A 23318-nucleotide genomic window follows, 5' to 3' on the forward strand; every position below is an offset into this window, starting at 1 on the left:
TGTAGCTGTGCCTTTGTTGAGCAGCCTGCTATGCTCTGCCGACCTTGGGACTTACAATGGACTTAAGTTAATGGCCTGCCGTGTGGTTTGGTAACATTGGGACTGTGCCTGTTTACTTGTCAACCTTGGGGCTTCTCAGCCTTAGCAGCCAGCAGCTGTCTGAGTGAAAAAATGCCTCTAGTTCCAGTGAGCCAGGAACAGGAGGCAAAGCTAGACCCCAAGGTTGAGGGGTTTTCACCCAGTCCCTAGGGCCTGGCACTTTGAACTTGGACTTAAAGCCTCCAAATTGTAAGAATAAACTCCTGTTTGTTAAAGCCAGCCCATTTGTGGTATATTTCTTGTCAGAGCAGCACTAGGTAACCAGAATAAGCAGATTGCCAGGGCTTTTTTCCTGCAAGCAGCTGGTGGGCTCAAACTGCTAGCCTTTTCATTGGCAGCCAAGAGCTTAACCACTGCACCACCAGGACTCCTTAATAAAGTTATTAAATCTGAATGTTTATTAAGTCAATATTTTTAACTATTTCTATATATTAAACCATACATTCATATTTGAAAATGAACATCTGTAAATTATAGTTTTTCTCAGCATAGAAAAATATTATCATGAATTATACATGCTAAAATAATAGTTATCACTTACTGAATGCTTACTATGTGCCAGGTCTTGTGCTGTCATGTAACAATAGTTACTGAATTTAATCTGCACAAAAAAGGGGATGATGTAGCATCATTATTTTCTTTCATAGATGAGGAACTGGTTTTGGAAATGTTAACTGACTTCCCAAAAGCTGATACATGGTAGAGCCACAGTTTAAACTTGTTTGTCAGACATCAAAGCCCATTCTCTTTTTGTTGCTATTGGGCTATTAGAGAGTTTGAATCTAAAAGGATTGAGATATGCTAAGATAGCATAGTGCCTAAGGCACTTGACTGCTAACCAGGAGGCTGGCGGTTCAAACCCACCAGCCACTCCTGGGAAGGAAGGTTGGGCAATCCTACTTCCGTAGTGATAACTGCCTCAGAAACCCAAGGAGGGGTCGCTAGGAGTCGGGGCCGACTCTATGGCAAATAACAACAACAACAAGAACAGAAAAAAGAGAGAGGACAAAGGGGCAAGGGAGATGAGGATTGAATACCATGATGGCCTACATAATCTAAGATGAGTAAGGAGGGAAGTGAGGACACGAGAGAGCAAAGCCTGTTCCCACAACCAAAGGTTAGCTGTTTTTATAATTTATTAAGCCTTTTCACATGTATTAGGTCCCTAGGTGGCGCATAGGTTTGCACTCAACCACTGACCTAAAGACTGTTCAAATTCAGCCAGTGGTACCATGGAAGAAAGGCCTGACAATCTGCTTCTATAAAGATTCCAACCAAGAAAACCCTATGGAACAGTTCTGGTTTGTAACACATGAGGTTGCTGTGAGTCAGAATCAACTTAAAGGCAACAGGCTTGGTTTGATTTTCATGTGCATTTTTTCACTTGATCCTTACTAAACCTTGGAAGACATCTATTTATATTACTATTCTGCAGATAAAGAAAAACTGTTTCAGAGAGATTAATTTACTTTCTTGAAGTCACAGTGATAGAACAATTAATTACACTAAAAACACCCACTGCCATCCACAACAGGCCCTCAAGAAAAGACTCATAATAAAAAGACTTTTCTTATAGAGATAAGTATCTAAGTGCTCTACTTTTTAATATGGAACTCATTCAACAGTTAGTGGAATGGCCCAAAGAGAAATAAAAGACAAAGAATAAACATAAGTTTGGATAATCTACAAACTAAATAATTTTGAAGTGACTCTCTTTTGGAGGTATGCATCAGCTTTGATGGGTATATTTGGTGTGATTAGGAGAATGGATTTCTAGATCTGCCATTCTTTACTTCCATCTCCAGCCCTAAATCATTTTCACTTCAAATAAAAGGCACCAGCAACTTTGGTCATTTCATTTGTTGCATTAGGACCTGGAAGAATGGGTAATCCTAGTACCAAAGGGGGCACAATGTTGGATTCTTAACAGTGACAAAACATAAACCCTGACAATAGGAGATAGTTACTGTCAGACTATTCTCAATCCATTTCAAGATCTTAAGCTTTTTCTTTCAGTGTTCTTTTAGTACGGTATAACTTTGCCAGTAGTCCCTTGCAATGAGTAACTATAGATGCCAGAGAAGGTGTACAGAATATTTTATTATACTTCATTTACTACATTGTGTTTCCAGCTAGAAAGACAATCCAGTAAAATATGTTCATGGCTAGAAACTGTTAATATTTTGACTGTGAAACTTCCCAAGGAGCCTTGTCTTCTTTTCTCTCTAGACAGTAATACACACTTTATTTTGATGGCAAAAGCTGCCTGAGTTAACTCTTTTCATTTGATGATTAGGAAACCAAAAGATTTCAGAACCAGAGGAATTACAAAATTATTTTTGCATTCATGAAAGGATTTTCTGTGGGGTTCCTTTCAAGGATTCCCTCAGAACATTCAAATTTTTATTTACAGGTATTTATTTTGTCAAAAAGAAGTTAAATAAAAATATGTACCTCAAAGCTAAGACATTGGTGTCAGAACACTAAGGCATTGGTGTCAAAACAGATATTTCTAAAAATAAAATAGAAGCCAATGGACAAGTAAGGCTGATTAGATGTACTTTGCAAAAAGTGATGCACATATATATTTGGTGAGATTTGGGGCATTATTAAGGTACTAGAATGAGTTATTTTAACACGTTTAAGCTTCTAGTTCTTACAGATTTGGGAAGGAACAAATTAAATCTCAATTTTTTTTTTTCACTATAAAATGTCCCCTAGATATTCAAGGCATAACTCACTTTGCATATTTTCTCATGAATATTTCCTTTTCAGGGTAGCATCTTTGGGTCCATCCTGTGCGGAAGTGGGAGCTGGAATCAGATATCTGTCTGAAAGGCTAATATAATGGGGTGGGGAGCTACACGGAAAGAGAAAGGCTGAAGTTACAGATAAATATCTGACTTCTGGTTCACAACCCAGGGTCTCATATCTCTGTGGTATTTCATTTGTGTCTTGCCAATTTTGTAAGAGCTGGAAATGTACTTCTTTTTGTCTTAGAACAATTACATTCAGTAGAAGATAAGTTGTAATTTAAGTCCTCATTCCCTCTTGTGAGAAGAATTTTTAGTGACTAAACCCATAAGGTTAAAATACACACCCACGTGTGCACGTATACACATGTACCCATATATTAGAATAATTCTACAAGATAGAGAAAATTCATAACCATTTCAAATAATGAGGAAAACAAGGTCTGTTAATCTTGGCATTCAAAATGTTAATAATAAAATTGAGACTTTAGTTGTAATGTATCTTAGCAGTGTCAATATTTTAATGGAATAAAAAAATCATATGTATGGGCTATAAAAGGAGCTCTGGTGGCATAGTGCCTAAAGTATTTGACTGCTAACCAGAAGGCTGGCGGTTCAAACCCACCAGCCACTCCTCAGGAAGAAGGTTGGGCAATCTATTTCTGTAGTGATACCACCTTGGAAACCCAAGGAGGGGTCACTATGAGTTGGATCCAACTCAATGGCAGTGAGTTTAGTTTGGTTTGGTTTGGAGCTATAAAAAGGACTATAATATTTGTTAAGAATCCCTGGGTGGTATAAACAGTTAAGTGCTTGACTACTAGATAAAAGGTTGGCAGTTCAAATCCACCCAAAGACTGCTCAGAAGACAGAGGGTCGCTATGAGTAGAAATTGACTCGATAGCACACAACAATAACAAAGGTGCCACTACCAGGCATGTAAATTAGCTGGCTCAATCTGTTCTCAGACTTCCCAAAGGGCAGTGGTTTTATTGTTTCCCAGATAAGGACTTGGTAAGCATTGAAGTTAAAAAAAACATGGTATCATATTATTCTATATACTCAATAAAGGTTAAAAGTCATAGTTGTAGCATATTTATCTCTTCTCACTTGTAATTTAATTCAATTGTGATATGTAATGAAAAAGGAACTTAACTATGTACAACTGCACAGGAGTAAGAGCAGTTGAGTCTGAATATCTAATTTCATTTATGTGCAAAGCAAAAAAATATAGCCTATTTTGCTAAGTAATTAGGTGATCTAGTTGTCATCGAGGCAACTCATGGTGATGCTACTTTTTCAGAAGTAAATTGCCAGGGCTTTCTTCCAAGGCACCTCTGAGTGGACTTAGACCGTCAGCCTTTCAGTTAGGTGTGAATGCTTAGCAGTTTGTACTACTTTGTGGCCTTTAAACAAAATCCTAATCCTTCCTCAGGTCTCCCAGAGCCCCCTTCTCTCAATTAAACTTCTTAACTCAGTGTTAATTATTTGTTTACATGTTCAGTTTTCCCTATCTGTTAAACTGTTTGCTTGTTTAAGGGCAAATGCTGGAATATTACAGTGTCTAACATAACAAGTTCAAAAAGATTTTGGTCAATGTATGAATTAATTAATCAATGGTATTTTAAAATTAAGAGATCTATTTCATATAATAATGTTAATAAGATTAATAATAACAACTGCTCTTTTTTTTAACTTTATTTATTTATTTAGACTGTGATTTGGGTGAAAGTTTACAGAGCAAATTCATTTCCGTATAGCAGTTCATACGTATTTTGTCTCATGACATTGACTGTAATGCCCCACCATGTAACAGCTCTCTTCCCATTTCCTCCCTGTAGTTACCTCTTCCCTGTGTCTTTCCCTCCCATGCACTCCTATCCCGAGCTGTCTCCCTGTGCAAACACTGCCCTTCTGTTCTCCCATGATTGATCTCTCCAAGGAGTGTATGTACCTGATGTAAATGGTCAGCCCACATTCCTATCTATTGTTTGGCTGGAAGCCAGAGGAGTGAGTTCAATTCCAGACCTGAAGGATAGCAAGGGGTCATAGTCACAGGGGTCTCACCAGGCTCTATCAGACCAGCAAACCTTGTTTTTTTTTTTTTTCATGATTTTGAGTTTTGTTCCACATTGTTCTCCCACTCCAGGATCTCCTGCACCAATCCCCCTCTGAGCTGTTGACAGTGGCAGTTGGGCACCATCTAGTTCTTCTGGTCTCACAGTCATAGAGGCTGAGGATCACAAGGTCTACAAGTCCCTTGGAATAATTGTTTCCACGTATCTTTGCTTTTCTTCATTCCTCTTTGCTCTGGATGAGAAGACTCATCATTACATCTAGATGGCCACTTGCAAGCTTTTAAGAACCTAGTCACTACTCACTAAAGTAGGATGTAGAACAATATTTTTGTGTAATATGTTATGCAAATTGAGCTAGATGTTCCCTGTGACCATGGTCCTGAGCCCACAGGTTGAACTATTCATTCCCTCCGGGTAGCTTGCTGTGGCCAAGAAACCACCAAAACCTTGTCCCTTGTCACCTCTACTATATACCTGAAAATTCATAAAGTATATACAAATAGCTTGTAGAAACATTGACTAATGACTGCTCTTAATTAACTGTGTCACACATGCATACTTTTTCTCTTTAAATCCCCAAACAAATACATGGGGCTGGTGTTATTATCCTCATTTTATAGGTAGGAAGCTATGTCTTATCATTAAAGAATCTGCCCAAGATTATTGAGAACAAGGATTAGGAAACTTATGTATCTAATTCCAAAATTTATTCTGTTTATGTCACATTTATCCATATAATGTGAAGCAAAGAACCTCAGAACTCCTTAGTAGAGTTTCATGTAGATTAAAATGCTTATTGTTTTCACTATGATGATTATTATGGTTTTATTAAAGCATTAAGATAAAGACTAATAATATATCTTAAGATCATCTAAAGGAAAAAATATCCTCTTGCTTTGTGTATAAATGTAATCATTCAAATATTAGGAATTTCAGATTAATTATTCTACCTTTGACTAAGAGTTACATTTCTTCAGAGAATATCTAAATTATTATCAGTATTTCTTTTCCATTATTGGATTTCTGAGAAGCAAGGCAAAGGACAAATTTGTGAGATCACTTCTGATGCTGCCATTGTTTTTCTTAAAGTATTTTTCAGAGTATGGATGATATAAACATTTTTGGAGTATTTTTAATGTCATTTTTTAGTCAACCAGAAAAAATTATCATAAAAATATTTCTATTCATATATATTGCATTTTAATTTTAAATGTTGTTCCAACTTAATGTTCTTTTTTTCCCCTTAATATACAAGTTCCTTAATACCTCAACCATAAATCACTGGTTTTAATTAATATAGCAACCAAAATATTTATAAACTGACTAATATATGCCACTAAGTTAATTTTGGGGAGCTCTGGTAGCATAGTGCCTAAGGCGCTTGACCGCTAACCAGAAGGCTGGCTGTTCAAACCCACCAGCCACTCCTTGGAAGGAAGGTTGGGCAATCTACTTCCATAGTAATATGGCCTCGGAAACTCAAGGAGGGGTTGCTATGAGTCGGGTCTGACTTGACAGCACATAACAACAACAACAAGTTAATTTTGTGATATGTTATACTTTCAATGGGATGTTCCTAAAAGACCTGATGTAACAAGGGATCTGTGAATCCCTCCTACTGTACATTATTTCCTCAGGTTCTTCAGATTACAGTGGGACTGATACAGCTTGGCCAGGGAATCTGTTCTTGTGCAATATATATCTAGGAAAGCAAGATCCTGCTCTCTGTTGTTTAGACCTTAAATTCTGGATAATTATGAAATTTAAAAAGTTCAAATTTAGGAGTAAATTCTCCCCAGTCAAGAACAGTAATACCTGCTTAAGTATAATGCTGACATTCAAGAGATACTATAGTATAAAAACAAATAGTTTTCATAACATTTCAAAACCTAGTGTAGCTATTCTGCAAATATTTTGTTGTTGTTGTTATGTGCCGTTGAGTCGGACCCAACTCATAGCGACCCTTCCTTGGGTTTCCAAGGCAGTATCACTATGGAAGTAGATCGCCCCATCTTCCTTCCAAGGAGTGACTGGTGGGTTTGAACCGCCAGGCTTCTGGTTAGTAGTCAAGTGCCTTAGCCACTATGCTACCAGAGCTCCCATTCTGCAAATATAGGACTTGAAAAAAAATAACAAAATTTATAAATACTCAGGGATAAACTGCCTTAAATACATCAGCTATCCCTCAATATAAAGAGCTCTGATCGCACAGTGCATTTGACATTTGACTGCTAACCAAAAGGTTGGCAGTTCAAACCTACAAGCTGCTGTGTGGGAGGAAAATTCAACATTGTACTAGAAGTTCTAACCATAGCAATTAGACAAGAAAAAGAAATAAATGCCATCCAGATTGGAAAGGAAGAAGTAGAACTATTTCTATTTTTAGGTGACATAATTTTATATATAGAAAACCCTAAAGAATACATGCACGCACACTCACACACATACACACAGACAATTAGAGCCAATAAACAAGTTCAGCAAAGATGCAGGATACAAAAGGAATATACAAAAATCAGTTGTGTTTCTATACATTAGCAAAGAACAATTTGAAATTAAGGAAAATATTCTATTTAAAAGAGCATCTAAAAGAATAAATACTTTGCAATAAACTTAACCAAGTATGTGCAATCCAGTACACTGAAAACTATGAATTTAAAATGAAGAAGACCTGAATAAAGATATCCTGTGTTCATGGATTGAAAGATTTAATTTTGTAAAGATGGCAACACAACCAAACTGATCTACAATTCAATGCAATCACCATCAAAATTCCAATGTCTTTTTTTTTTCCCCCCACAGAAATGAACTAGCTGAACCTAAAATTCATATGGAAATATAAGGGGCCATGAATAGTTAAAACAATCTTAATAAAGAACAGAGTTGGAGGAGTCACACGGCCCAATTGCAAAACTTATTAAAACACTACAGTAAATTGAAACAGTATGCACATAACCTCCCTATACTGATGCAAGAAGAAACAGAAGATCTCAACAGACCTATAACAAGTGAAGAGATTGAATCTGTATCCAAAAACCCCCAACAAAAAGCGTCCTGAATCAGATGACGTCACTGGGGAATTCTACCAAACATTTATAAAAGAAGTGATTTCAATCTTCCTTAAACTTTAGCAAAACATAAAAGAGAAGGGATCCTTCCTAAATCATCCTAGGAAGCTGGTATGACCCTGATGCCATGCCAGAAAGCCAGAGGAAGATGCCACAAGAACAGAAAACTACAGACCAAATATCCCTTATGAATATAGATGCAAAAATCCTCAACTAAATACTAGCAAAGTGAATCCAAAAGCATATTGAAATGATTATACCCTGTGATCAAGTGGAATTTATCCCAGGAATGCAAGGGTGGTTCAACATTAGAAAATCAATCAGTGTAATATACCACATTAATAAGAACAAAGGAAAAAAAATCACATGATAATCTCAATTGATTACAAAAAAGGCATTTGACAAAATCCAACACCATTTCATGATAAAAATACTCAAAAACCTAGAAATAAAAGGAAATTCCTCAATATAATGAATTTTTGCTTATGAAAAACTCACAGCTAACATCATACTGAATGCAAAAAGACTGAGAGCCCATTCTTACCACTGCTATTTAACATTGTGCTGTAAGTCCTAGCCAGAGCAGTCAGGCAAGAAAAAGAAACAAAAGGTATCTAAATTGGGAAGAAGGCAGTAAAAATATCTTTCACAGAAGACATGAAAATCCCTAAGATTCCACAGAAAGCTATTAGAGCTAATAAATGAATTCATCAAAGTAGCAGGATACAGGTCAACACACACAAAAAATGAGTTTCTATAAATTAGCAATGAGCAAGCTTTACAGGGCATTAAGGAAACAATTCTATTTAGCATATAGCATCTAAGACAATAAAGTACCTAAGAATAAAGTTAACCAGGAAGGTGAAAGACTTGGACATTGAAAACTATAAAACATTATTAAAAGAAATTGAAGAAGACCTAAATAAATAGAAGGACATTCTGTGTTCATGGTTTAAAAAGATAGCTGTTTTTAAAAGTAATAGTTTTGAATAGGTGGATGCTGATGAAAATCAGTTCTTTCAATAGCTGTGGCTATTATTTCTGGCCATACACAGATGATCACAGATTTCTTAATGGCTCTGTATTCTGATAAAATGTTGCCAGCTCAAGTATAGCTTTTTTATAAATCCATGTTTCCAAATTGATCTACCATATGAGAATACTCAATAATGAAGACTTTTTTTAAAATAAGATTTACCTAGAAACAAGCAACTTTGCTATATGAAAAGAAGCATCTGAATGAATTAATTCAAGAACAAAGACTATGGAAGAAAACATGCCCTGGCAACTGGTGTCTTATGCAACAATCAGGGGCTCATTTATCTTAAACAAGTCAACTTTTGTTAACACCCTTTGCACTGTATAGAATACTGAGTGACAGTCCAACAGAGCTGTCAAGAAAGAAGGAAAACAGTGGGAAATGTGAACTAGAGTGAATTTAAAAAAAAGAAAAAAAACTTTGTAAGATAATCCAAAGTAGTCTCTGACAAGGAATTTTCCTTTTAAAATAACCAGAAGCTATGTGAACATATTGAGCAAGTGAATGTCATTGGGGTGAAAAGTACTTAATAATCCCCCACAGCATTTCTAGTAGATTTTACCTGGCCCCTAACTAATTACAAAAACCCATCCAAATCCTAAAAGACCTTGAACAAAACTTTCCTTCATTCTTATATCAAAACTTCACTGCTTGACAGATAAATTACTTACAAAATGTGTTCTAGTTTTTGCCTTCACTGTTTCCCAGGTTCTTGCTTGATAGTTGATGTGTTAATAGTTGTTGTTCCATTTCAACTGACAGCAACCTCATATGGCAGAGGAGAACTGCCTCATAAGGTATTCCTGGCTGTAATAATTACAGAAGCAGATCACCAGGTCTTTCTCCTGCAAAGCCACTACATGGGCTTCTGGTTAACAGCCAAGCACATAACTGTTTGCTCCACAAGTGGTGTAGTGCCTAAGGCATTTGACTGCTAACCAGAAGGCGGGTGGTTCAAACCCACCAGTCACTCCTTGGAAAGAAGATTGGGCAACCTACTTCCATAAGGATACTGCCTTGGAAACCCAAGGAGGGGTCACTATGAGTCAAATCGACTCAATGGCAGTGAATTTTGGTTTTTCACTTTTTCTATTTCTTTCTAAAATTACACACATTAAGAAAGTACTAAGAAATTAAAATTTATTATTATTTAATCCTCAAAGAAATTATATAATAAAAATTATTTTAGGAGTTTGTGGGATGGAAAAAAAAATCCACCTGTTGATGTCAATGTTATAAGATGGAGCCTCTAATATTTTAGAACTCTTGGGAGTTCTGGTCCCCATTCTACCACTAAGTTACATAGTGACCATGTTGTTGTTGTTGTTATGTCCCATCGAGTCAGACCCGACTCATAGTGACCCTGCCTTGGGTTTCCGAGGCAGTATCACTACGGAAGTAGATTGCCCAACCTTCCTTCCAAGGAGTGGCTGGTGGGTTTGAACTGCCAGCCTTCTGGTTAGCAGTCAAATACCTTAGGCACTAAGTTTAAGTATAAAAGGACAAGTGCAAAGTAGGACTGTGAAAAAAGACTTAACAGAGATCAACTGTTTTGATAACATAGTGGCCAGGTAACAATTTGGCTTGAAAGAAATTTCAAATTACTTAGCTGTGTACTGAGACAATTTCTTATATAATATTATTTAAAAAACCTGAAAGAGTGTCTATAAATGAGAATTGCAGCAAAAAAATCTAATGATACTTGGCTCTATATCTTGCAGCTGTAGAAGCTATGGCTATTATAGAGAAGAAGCCAATTTGATATTCTAAGGCAGTGATACACTGAAATAATGTCTTAAAATCAGAGCGCCTTATTTTATTGTCATTGTAAACTGGCAAATCTGAAACAATTACACATATACGCTAATTAAAATAACTATATCTGTTAGAAATAAATTTTAAAAGCCCTGTAGTCAGAAGTAATTTTTAAAACCCCATTAGAAACAAAGAGCAAATAATAAAAAAAGTCTATGCAATGAAGCAATAGTAACAAAAATCTTATAAATTGGTAATAGTATGATCTTATCTATAAGTAATCTTCATAAGTCTCACAGACATTACAATTTTTAGTTCAGTGCTATTTGCATTTTTATGGCAGAAATATTTATCGCAGTCCCCGAGGAAAGATAAAAGTGCCTGATGATACTGAAAAGAGGAAGCTAGTAAAATTAATCTTGTGAAAATATAAGACATTCAAAACCCACTTAGCTATATAAACTACATTGAAATCCCATTTTTAGAAGTAAATCTTTAAGCAGACTTGATAGAAAACCTTTAAGTAACATGTGGAAGGTAAGAAATAGCAGTGTTAAAGGATAAATTTTTAAAAGGTAAGGTCATAACTCTTACACAAATTAAAAATAATGAACATGTATTAAAACTTTCCTTAATTCATTAATTGGTAAGGGAACTAATAAAATATTACAATCAGTTCAAAGGAAAATTCAAAGGACCACACATATATAGCAACTAGGGAATGCTGATATGAAATTACAAATAAATTCAAAAGAGAGCAAAGAACAATTGCATCTTACCAGATACAGCTAATCTGCATTTCTATGGATGAGTTATTTGCATTGTTATTAATTTTCTATAATTTACAGAGTTGTAAAATAGTTCAAAGATAATAAAAGGCAGAGATAACTCTGAAGAGTGTTGTAGACAGAACACTGTTAAATTTTGTGGGGGGAAACCCATTTCAAAGCTTGATTTTGGTTCTTGGTTCTAGTATAATACTGAAAACAAAGATGTGCTGAACCACAGGCTTAAGCCATCTTGGAACCTATGCTCACAATTTGAGGTGCATAGATTTGGTAGCATTTGGGAATTTTGGGAGATATGAATATCTCTTCGACTCCTGATTTCTTATACTAAATACAAAATACCACAGATATAATTTCATTTTGACATATAAATGAAAGCTTTGAACAAAAGATTGTTCATGAAAAAATGGAAATAAACCAGCAATATGAATTTGAAGATTTCCTCATAACCTAAATTAAAACTGATGGTTAAAGCTATCACATTGCATAATATTACCATCCCTACCAGATCATGTCTAATAGGGACTCATAACGACCCCCTTTGAGTTTCCGACGTGGTAAATCTTTACGGATGGAGATCGCCCAGTCTTCCTTCCACGGAGTGGCTGGTGGATTTGAAATGCCAACCTTGTGGTTAGCAGTCAAATGCCACCAGAGTACCATGCCACCAGAGCTCCTTAATGACATAGAGGTGCTGTCCATGAAGAACAAATCTTTCATCAGAGTTCAAGCAAATCTTTAATTAGAGTTCATTTACATTGCTGTTGTCACCTTCATTTGTAAATTTATTCAGTGAAGTTTCTGATGAGTAGAAATTATTAAGGCTTGTAGTGGCCCAGAAATGCCCCTGTTGCTGTTAGGTGTCATCGAGTCATCTCTGACTCATAGCAACCCTATGCAGAGCAGAACAAAACACTGCCCGGTCCTGTGCCAGCCTCACAATCCCTGCTATACCTGAGCCCATCGTTATAGCCACTGTGTCAATCCATCTCGTTGAGGGCCTTCCCATTTTTCGTTGACCCTCCGTTTTACCAAGCATGATATGCACATATACAAAGATTTTACATTTAACCAATGAGGATCTAAAAGGATCTCTATCCCTACATGCCCTGAGCTTATTCATGCCAGGTGTACAAAATTGGGACTATTCCTCCTGTATTCAGTTTTCTCAAAACTGCTAAGTTTCTCCCAAAGGAGAAAAGGACTAATAATCCACTCAAGGACAGAATACTCAGGAAATGACACACCAGCCTTTGTCCTAAAGAGCTCTTAAAGGACAAATTGGTTGGGACACACCAGTTTTATTTAACACCTTAGAGAGAGTTGGTTAAAGTAGAGCCCTCAAAATCCTCCTCCCCAGGGCTTTATAACAGCGTAATTTAGGGATTAAGGTGCAGACTCTGCAGTCATAGTGTCAGAGTTCAAATAGCTCTACCATTTATTGGCTTTGTGACCTTGGGCAAATTATGTAAACCCTTTGAACCTCAGTTTCCTCATTTAGAGTGGCAATAATAATTATATCTAACTTCAGTTTTTGAGTAATTAAATATGTTGGTATTTATAAAATACCTAGAACAGTGCCTGGTACATAGCAACTGCTACTCGATATTAGCTACTACTACTATTATTCTTCTATTGTGATCCACAGACATTGACTAATTTTCAGAAGTAGATCACAAGGCCTTTCTTCTTTGTCTTAGTCTCAAACTCAAAAAACCAAACCCACAGCTATCGAGTCAGATCCGACTCATAGCGACCCCTCCTTGGGTGCTATCGAGTCAGATCCGACTCATAGCGACCCCTCCTTGGGTTTCCGAGGCAGTATCACTATGGAAGTAGATTGCCCAATCTTCCTTTCAAGGAGTGGCTGGTGGGTTTAGCCACCAGCCTTCTGGTTGCAGTCAAGTGCCTTAGGCACTATAACAGCAAAGCTCCTCTTAGTCTCAAAGCTCCTAAGAAACCGGTCCACTATGGGTGATCCTGTTGGCATTTGAAATACTGGTGACATAGCTTCCAGAATCATAGCAACACACAAGCCACCACAATACAGACAATCCCCAGATTATGAAGGAGTTCTGTTCCTAAGCCTGTCTTTAAGTCAGATTTGTACATAAATCAGAACAGTTAGGGATGGCTCATATCTAGTATCAGCTAGTCAGATATCAGCACAGAGCATACAGTATACCTTTCTAAGCACACACACATACACAAAAGAATTCCATATACACTAAAACATCTTTAACATAATAATACAGTAATAATAATAATGTTTTCATGTGCGTCACAAAGTACAGCTTGTAATTATGAACCACGGCATGTACCTCAAATTTTTAATATAACAGGCTTTAGAGGGTTTAGTTCATAAGTGTGGGCTGTATGGAAGTCGGATGTTGGTAACTCCAGAGCTGCTGTATAACAAACTGGCAGATGGGTGATAGAAGACAGAAGAAGAATTGATGCATTCAAACTGTGCTGTTGACGATGAATATTGAATGTACTGTGGACTGCCAAAAAGAATGAATAAATCAGCCTTAGAAGAAATACAACATACAACCAGAATGTTCTTTAGAAGCAAGAATGGTGAGACTTCCACTCACTAACTTTGGACATGTCATCAGGAAAGAGCAATCCCTAGAAAAGGACATCATGTTTGGCCACATAGAGGGCCAAGGAAAGCAAGGGACACAACACCTGCAACAGTGGATGCAAACAGACCAGTGATCATCATTCTTTTATACATAAGGTTTGTCCTGAGTCAGAGCTGGCTCAACAGCAACTAACAGCTATTATGATATTCATCATCACCATTATTATTATTATTCCCATTTCCCTCCATGACTGACCCACATTCTCTGGGCTTACAGATGTCTTCCAAGGCAACTATAGCTGACTACTACACATGAGAATATATTTACCAACATGCCTTGCCCAGGTGTGAGCCAGTGTGCCCCTTGTAGGAAGCACTCTGGGCAAAACTGAATGCCTTTCAATCCTATTATATCAAAAATCTTGATATGTGACAATTAATTGAAAGCATCATCCTATTTCCACTTCAAATGCATAATTAGCACTCATGGCAAATTTGTAAATTGAAACTAAGCTCAATAACTTAGGTTCTCAATGCTCCGCTAAATATATGTTGACTGAATGCAAAATTAACAAATATTTATTGAACAGCTATTATATGCCAGTTGCCAGGATTCAAAGAAATTTAAACCATTGTTTCTTCCCTGCAAGAGCTTACAATCTAGCGGAAAGAAGGAGATAGTCACATGATTACCATACAGTAGACTAAATACACTATTATGGAATTTGCATTGGCTACATTCATGCTTTTTTCTAGGTCTGTCTGCTGAAACAGGTTCTTGACAAAATAGTGAAGTAGGTACAATTTGTCTTTGGTTCCTTCCCTCTGACTTCAAGGCATTCCCTTTCCATACTCCAGGAAGTCTCTTCCTCCTTTAGGCAACACTCCTGAATAGTTCGAACATTGAGAATTGAACATTGAGAATAGATCATTATAATCCCCGCTAAAATGTTTGTTGCTAATAATTTAAGCATTTTCACCTCTACGAATCAGTGCATTTTTGGTAGGAAGCTCCTGGACATAAAACACCATCCAAGAACTAAAGGAATGAGTCTCTATAGGAAGAACTGCAGGCAACAGGTTAGCTGGGAGAAGGAAAGTCTCTAAGTATTAGCCCATTTTCATTACTTTAATCATAATAGTTTCTACTTTATAGCTATCTTTATTTTAATGTCCATGCTCCCTTATAAAAGCGGTTTTCTCTAGCCCTTGAGAACAGACCAAAGAACACATTGTTCAATTGGTGGTATTCTTGGTATATATATTATTGGGCAAGGGTTTGGAATACTCAGGCTTCAATCTATTTTTTTCCATCTGACAGGATGTTTCAAGCCACCTTTTCCACCAAACTCAATTGTTATTAATTATATTCACCATAGAACTCCTGCTTCGTTTGTTTAATTTAAAAAAAATGCTAATCTTGAGTGGGAAAAAGGCATATTTTATTCGTTAATGAACAGACCTGTTTTCCTCGCAATGCTTTTCTATCCAAAGATTGTGTTGTAGCATTGTTTTGCATGTTTTCGTCCTGCATAAGAGGGAGCAGGTTCTAACAGGCTAGACCATTATTAGAATTTATCTCTTTTCGTGCATAAGAAGTTCATTCTTTTAGGAGTTAATCCTTTTCTCTAAAAGGGACATACTATCTCTTCAGAAATTAATCAGTTTTGGCCTTTACTTTTTGTCTTGAATTGCTGCATAGCACTGTTCCACTTCCTAAATCATTTGTCATAGATAAATGGTGGTATATGGATTGCTGCAGCTGCCTTTAAGTGGGCAGTTTTCTTTGGTTCATAGAATAGGCACTGTTTATATCCTCTTTCAGGAACATATTTTAGAGTTCCAATGATACTATGAAAGTATATTAATTTTTCAATGGAATTCAAAGTTGTACCATAAAGAATGAGAATAAACTGATGATAAACAATAATGGTATGGTAGCACAAGAAAACAATTGGACTTATGAAATCCAAGAATTTCTAAATACTTAGTTATAAAACAAATCATTTTCACTGACCTTTATAATAAATTTTAGCAGGACATGAACAAGACAGTCAAACAATAGTTGTTTCCTTTTGGAGGGAAACAAATTTTATGAGACATTCCTAAAAGAATTCAGTTAAGTAGCCCTCCAAAGCATTAACCAGATTGACTTTCTGCTTTTGTAACCCCATTGTAATGAATGTCTCTGGTGAATATCAGTAGATGATGAAGTAAACCTTCATGTGGAAGACAGGAGCCAGAATAATCTTCAGTCTAGAATTACTTTAGTCACAAGAAACAAGAAAAGTGCAGTAAAGGAGAAAGAGAGCAGTAGGAAAGACAGAAGAAGGGATAGAATTTACTTCAGTTGAGTTATAAGCCAATATCAACAAATGAAAGCCCATTTCATAGATTATCTCTTAACGCTTATTTACTTTCTCATTAGTGCCACATCAGGTAGTACCTGCAAGAAAGAACTGTTTTCCTAGCTCTTCCCTGTTTGATTTTCAGATGGTTCTGGAAACATTCCACATTTCTGGGATGGCAATAGGACCAAGCTGCATAGCATTTAGGTTTTCTCTGGTATCAGAAAGGATTATGGGTGGTTACCTGAAACCAAGCAGTATTCCCAATACAGAGAAGCAGGCCTTAAAACCATAGAGCTTTAAGATTAAAAGGACCCTTCCATCTCATGTTTAAATATTCTACAATATCACAATAAGTCACTGTTCAAACCATATGTTTGATATGTCAATGACCAAATTCTCACAACCTCCTGCTATGGTCAAATTCTTCAACCACTTGGTCATTGACTAATAAAGGTCTTTGTTCAAAGGAAGCCACTTTTTTTTTTTAATTCTTAAGGTATGACTTCTGTATTTTCCATTGATGAATCTCAAAGACAATAATTTCCTCATTTTGCCCTCACCTAAGATCTTATGTCTGTAGTTCAAAATAAGAAGCCCTGATAGCACAATGGTTAAGTGCTTAACTGCTAACCAAAAGGTCAGCAGTGCCAACCCACCTGTCATTCCTCAGAAAAAAAGACCGAGCAGCAATCTGCTCCTGTGAAGATTATGGCATAGGAAACCCTATGGGGCTGTTCTATTCCGTCTTGTAGGATCTCTATGAGTAGGAATTGACGCAGTGGCCCACAACAACAACAACATAGTTCCATACACAAAGAAATAATATTTTCTCTTCTATGTCTATCTGGCTTTAATATATAATATTTGTCACTAAAGTACACAGCTATTAATAAGCATGCTGTTCTAGGAATTCTTCAAATTACTGGTTTAAAGTTTGTATGAGTCCCTCCCTGTAAGATAAATATGCTAAAAAATGACTGATAGGTAGGTTAATATTAGTAACAAATAAACTCAATTAGATATGGGTAGGAAAACCTTTGACATTAACAGAAAAAAGTACTTTTAGTATAAAAGAGGGGTTTATGAAAATGCCAAGGTAATTAGGATTTGTAGTTTTATTGTTAAGGTAGATTTCTCATTTCCCAATTAGACAGTCACCACAATAGAAGACACCAGTCTTCAACTAAATCTTAAGTGCATAATCCAATCTCATCCATGCTGGTGCACCAAACAAGAGCTATGTTTAACTTGTTACTAAAGTTTCCTTTTTCCATCCCCCCCCAATGGAGACCTAGTTTTACTTGCACATTTTTCACAAGCATCAAATAGTAGGTGATCTTTCAAGCTTGAACAGCAACCGTTGTATCGCTGAGGAAGGATTTCTTGTTTCAAATGGTCTGGGTAATGATTTACAACTATTTTTGGTAATTCTGAAAATGACAGTTCCTTGAATTTTTTCGTGTGCAGAAAAATTTGCTGGGCTGGCATCTTTCAGACCCTGGGAGGTTCATCTGAATTCACAGCATGTGGAAGCATGGGAATGCTCTGAAACCCTTCTCTAGAGGGAAGTGACCTGTCCACACTATCGTGTGCTGCATGTGAATGTTTGATGAGCTTACCCTAAATGTCCGAGGCCTCCTGGAGGCCTGGAATTTGTGGACCAGGACTAACCTAACAGTTGAGTGAAATTACATATAGGCCTTGGGCATTCCAAGACCAAACCTGATAAATTGAATTTAATATAATAAGTGATTTCCTTTAAAGGAATTAACTATATTTTCAGCATCTATTCTTTATATAATATGTGCTCTATAAAGGGTTGTTAAAAAGCAGAAAGAATGCAAGAAGGCAATAAATGAGAATCAACAACCCTTTAAAATTCTGCTTATTAGAAAATGCATGTGGGTGCCATTGACTGCTGGAATGCATAAACTGGGGTTTAAAAAAAAAAGAATGGTAAAGGAGGAGGGGAAGAAAGATAGAAGGGAGGCAGCAATTTTTAAAAAGGAAAGTATATTTAGTATACCTTTCACTCTTCCCTTACTCAAAAATCTTCAATGGATCTCCATTGCCTATGAGGTAAGTTCCAAAACTGATGTTTAATTTAATGTGTTCCATGATCTGGATCTAGCCTACCTCTCCAACATATAACTTCTAGTTTGTTTATTGACTGTTCCCTGAATATTCCTTTTGGGTTCTTATCTTCTTGTCTTTGCTCCTAAGGGAAATCCTATGAACCCTTCAAGACACAGCCTCAGGAACAATATTTATAAGTTTGATACAGGTAGCATTTATTGATCATGGTCTCCATCATACTTCCTTTAGACTCCTTAACATTTTCTGTAATGACATCCTTAGATAGTAGTCTGTATAACCCCCTTACCAGCAGTGATGCATTAGGATGATTTGTTCTAGGAATCTGTCTCTAATTCTATCAAATTATTTGCATGCTGGATGTTTTGTGTGCCTGTTGTTTGTTTTGCTGTGTTTTGACAGTTTGTGGAATATAGGCAATACAAAAGTGCTTTTCCTACTAATCTAGATTATTCTCTCAACTTCTGCTATCTGCATAAATATGTCTTCATTTTAAACTCTTCAACCTTGAAAATTTTTTCTACTCAATTTTTCCAATGACTCTATTTTATTTGAAATTAACACCTAACACTACAAGTAAATAATCATCTAGCTTTTACTGACTACCTTTAAAGAACCTGATAGTGCACAGATTGTTTGATAAGAGTTTCTATTTTTCCATGATGAGAGGGAATGTTAAATAAAAAAGATTTAATAAAAGCAATAGGCTTTAACAAAAGGTAAGCATGATGGTATAATTTGGGAATTGATAAGGTGATGGCTGAAGAACATGATGAACATAATTAATATCACTGAACTGTACATGTGAAGATCATTGTACAACCAACAGTTCTGTTGCATACATGTTTGCAACAATAAGTAAGTTAAAACAAAACAAAAGAAAAAAGCAGTAGGACCAAAGCATCTATTAGAATATATGAAAAATCCATTATCCAGGAACTAAGATGAAAGATCTTGCTCCTCTAGAGCAGTAGAAATTGAATTTCTGCAGATCTTTTGCTTGAATGTGTGAATGGCAATATGCTAATGAACTCTTACAACGCTCATGGGACTTCTATATATAAAAAGTTCATATCAGAACTAGTCATGAAAGAAGCCAAGAAAATAGGTAGCTATAACTCACACTTGGCATTCCAAGATCAAAACCAGTAATTTGAATCTATAATACTAGTTTAGTTTCTATAGAGAGAATTAACAAAATATTTGTAATATCTTTGTACTCCAAGGAGCCAATTCCACTTTCTTTTTAAAATATCCATAGCCTCACTGAACCCTGAGAATTAACAAACAAACAAAAAAAAATGCTCTAACTTTATATTGCATAATACACAGAAATGAAATTTAGCAAAACATCTATCAACATAATTATTTATAAAATATTATAACTTTAGGCCTTTTATGGTTCATTCACAAGCAACCAGAAGTCCTCTAAGACTGATGGGTAATTCCTGCACTTGAACATTATGTGAGTTGAAGACCCATGGTACTTATATAACACACTTGGATAATGCAGATGCTATTTCCAGAGTGCCTCCACCAGTGGAACTAAAGAGGTACATGTTAGGAAAGTATTAAAAGAGAAACGGACTCCTGGATAAGATGACACAACTTATTCAGATGTTATCTGAGGTCAAGCAGCAGTGCATCAATGTATTGGTGTGGCTATTTCTAGGTTTGTTGAACTCTCCTTTAGGGATTCATTTTGTTTTTGGCCTCTCTGAGTAATTGTCTTTTTGAATAGTTCCTTTACCATTGCAGTCAAAATATTCAAGGTGCTCTGAAATAAACTTTTATGTACAGATTCTACTTTGCCTCCTAGAGCCACACCTTGGCTCTCTGTTTCCTTCTCTTGGGAAATCTTTTCCCTCTGCCTGTCAAAAATGTTGCCCATTTGTCAAGGGCTAGCTCGAATTCCAACCCCTCCAATAAAGCCCCCCATAACTGCCAACCTATAATGACTACTGCATTTTTAAAATTCCAGCACCATTTCATTTCTATGAGTCAGGTGTGACTCGACGGTACACAACAACAACAACAACAAGTACGTATTAATTGCCTTGTTAATCTTTTTTTTTTTATTAGGATTTGGGTGAAGATTTACAGAGTAAATTCACTTTTCATACAGCAGTTCACATATACTTTGTCTCATGTCATTGACCAAAATTTACAATGCAGCAGCTCCCCTCCCACTTCCTCCCCATAGTTACCTCCTCCCAGTGTCCATCCCTTCATACTCTTCGAGAGGCCCATTGTCTGCCAACCCTGTATATGATCTTGGATACACTCTCCATTTAGACATACATAATTGTTTAGCTTGTTCACCCATCTATCCGTCCCTATACCCATGTTTGCTTTCATTGACAACTCAGTATTGTATTTACAAAGGGGTTCATATTTGTTGTCTGTACTGCCCATGTAACTCTCTATGTCTTTCTCATCCTCAATGCTGCCATATTGGTCACTCACATTTGGTACATTGCCCTTCTCTTCACCCAAATCAATACTTATCTCTGTCTATCTAACCATGTTCCCTCCCCTCCCCTCCCACCCCTGGTAACCAACAAAGAAAATGTCCTCCAATATATAAACCTTTCCTTAACTTTCACAATAACGGACTAATACAATATTTGTCCTTTTGTGACTGACTTATTTCGCTCAGCATAATGTCCTCTAAGTTCATCCACGTTATGCGGTGTTTTGCAGATTCTACATTATTCTTTAGCGTTGCATAGTATTCCATTGTGTGAATGTACCAAAGTTTGGTTATCCATTCCTCAGTTGTTGGAAATCTAGGTTGTTTCCAAGTTTTGGCTATTGTAAATAGTGCTGCGATGAACATCGGCGTGCATATATCTGTTCTTGTTATGGCTCTCACTTCTTTAGGGTATATACCTAGTAATGGGATGGCTTAATCTTTTTTTTTTCTATGTAAGTTTTTTTTCTCCACCTACACTGTATCTTTCTTGAAGGCAAAAATTACATTTTGTAATGCTTTATATACTAAACACAGTCTAGCAGAGTGACTCTCTCATGTAGATATTCATTAAATATTGGTTGACGATTGTTTTATACCATCAAGTCAATTCCAACTCAGAGCAACCCTATATGACCAAATGGAACTGCTCCAGAGGGTGTCCTAGGCTGTAATCTTTGCAATCTTCACGAGAACAGGTTGTCAGGTCTTCTCTCCCAAGGGGCCATTGTGGACTGTGGACTCTAACCACACATCTTTCAGTTTGCAGCGGTGTGTTTAATTACTGAGCCACCAAACCAGAAACTCATTGCCATCAGGTCAGTTCTGACTCATGTTGTTGTTGTTATGTGCCGTGGAGTCAGACCCAACTCATAGCAACCCCTCCTTGGGTTTCCGAGGCAGTATCACTACGGAAGTAGATTGCCCAACCTTCCTTCCGAGGAGTGGCTGGTGGGTTTGAACCGCCAGCCTTCTGGTTAGCAGTCAAGTGCCTTAGCCACTATGCTACCAGAGTTCTGACTCATAGTGACCCTATAACAACAGAGGAGAACTGCCCCATAGGATTTCCAAGGCTGTAAATCTTTACAGAAGCAGACTGCCACATCTTTCTCAATGGAGCGGCTGGTGGGTTCAAACTACCAACCTTTCCATTAGCAGCCAGGTGCTTAACCAATGCACAACCAGGGCTCCTTTATTTTATGACTAGTTGATATAATTTATTACTTTTTTACTGAGTTACTTTAAACACTGTTTCTCAAGAAATTAAATCTCATAGACCCATAAGAATACATTTGTGAATCCCATGATTAGCTCCTTTGCAAAACTTACATTTGTACTGATGGCATCATTTGTCAATAAATGCATCTTGGTACTGGAATTCATGGCAATACTTAGTTATTAGGAGGTGTTCCAGATGATTAAAACTATTAATTTTTAGAAATTGTCAGAACAATTTAAATTCTCATAAAATTCTCAGATCACTAATAATTCTATTGAAGTATTATTCCTCCTTGATAGAAATACTGTTTTAATAAATCCTCAAATACTCTTATCTATAAGCTCAAAAGAAAATGTGTTCCAAATATGACAAAATATATTCAAAACCTGAAAAATATACATAATTTGATCCATCAATTTTACTTCTAGAAAACACATTCCAAGGAAATAAAAATATACATAATACTTAGCTATCAGGGTATTCATTATAACACTGAAGATAATACATAAAAATATTTTAAAAACCTAAATAACCAAAAATAGATGATTGATCAAATAAATTGTACACAATACAAAAGAGCCATTAAAATGTGTGTTATACAAGAATACTCCATGACATGGACAGATATTCTTAACATATTATATATTAAAAAGTTATAAATATAATTATATTTTTTAAAATATGGAACTATATGCCCCAAATATTGATAAGGAAATCAATTTGTGATGAGATTATAGATTTCTGAATTTTCTATAGTGAAGATATATTACTACTGGGTAAAGAAAAACTTTAAAGGTATCAAACATTTAAATAAATGCCTAGCCAGTACATCATAATTTGTCATTAGGGTTACATGTCCTACAGCCAAGAATATATGTTACTTAATCTTTTGGATTAATCATAAGAAAAATTAAGAAAGAATCACTCATTTTGATTGCTAACTTCTCAGAAAAATTAATGAATATTGTCTTATGGCTAAAGCCAACCAATGATATGAAATTAGAGGAAGAACTT

At 36.2% G+C, this 23318-nt stretch overlaps 1 protein-coding gene across 1 annotated transcript in view; it reads left to right on the forward strand.

Moving 5' to 3' along the window:
* NTN4 (netrin 4) overlaps positions 1 to 23318 on the forward strand; it is a 164466-nt gene that overhangs the window by 83094 nt on the left and 58054 nt on the right. The window lies entirely within an intron of this gene.

This window comes from Orycteropus afer, unplaced genomic scaffold, assembly GCF_000298275.1.
Source record: "Orycteropus afer afer isolate SDZICR_OR568_19922 unplaced genomic scaffold, OryAfe1.0 scaffold00253, whole genome shotgun sequence".
Classification (NCBI taxonomy): Eukaryota; Metazoa; Chordata; class Mammalia; order Tubulidentata; family Orycteropodidae; genus Orycteropus; species Orycteropus afer.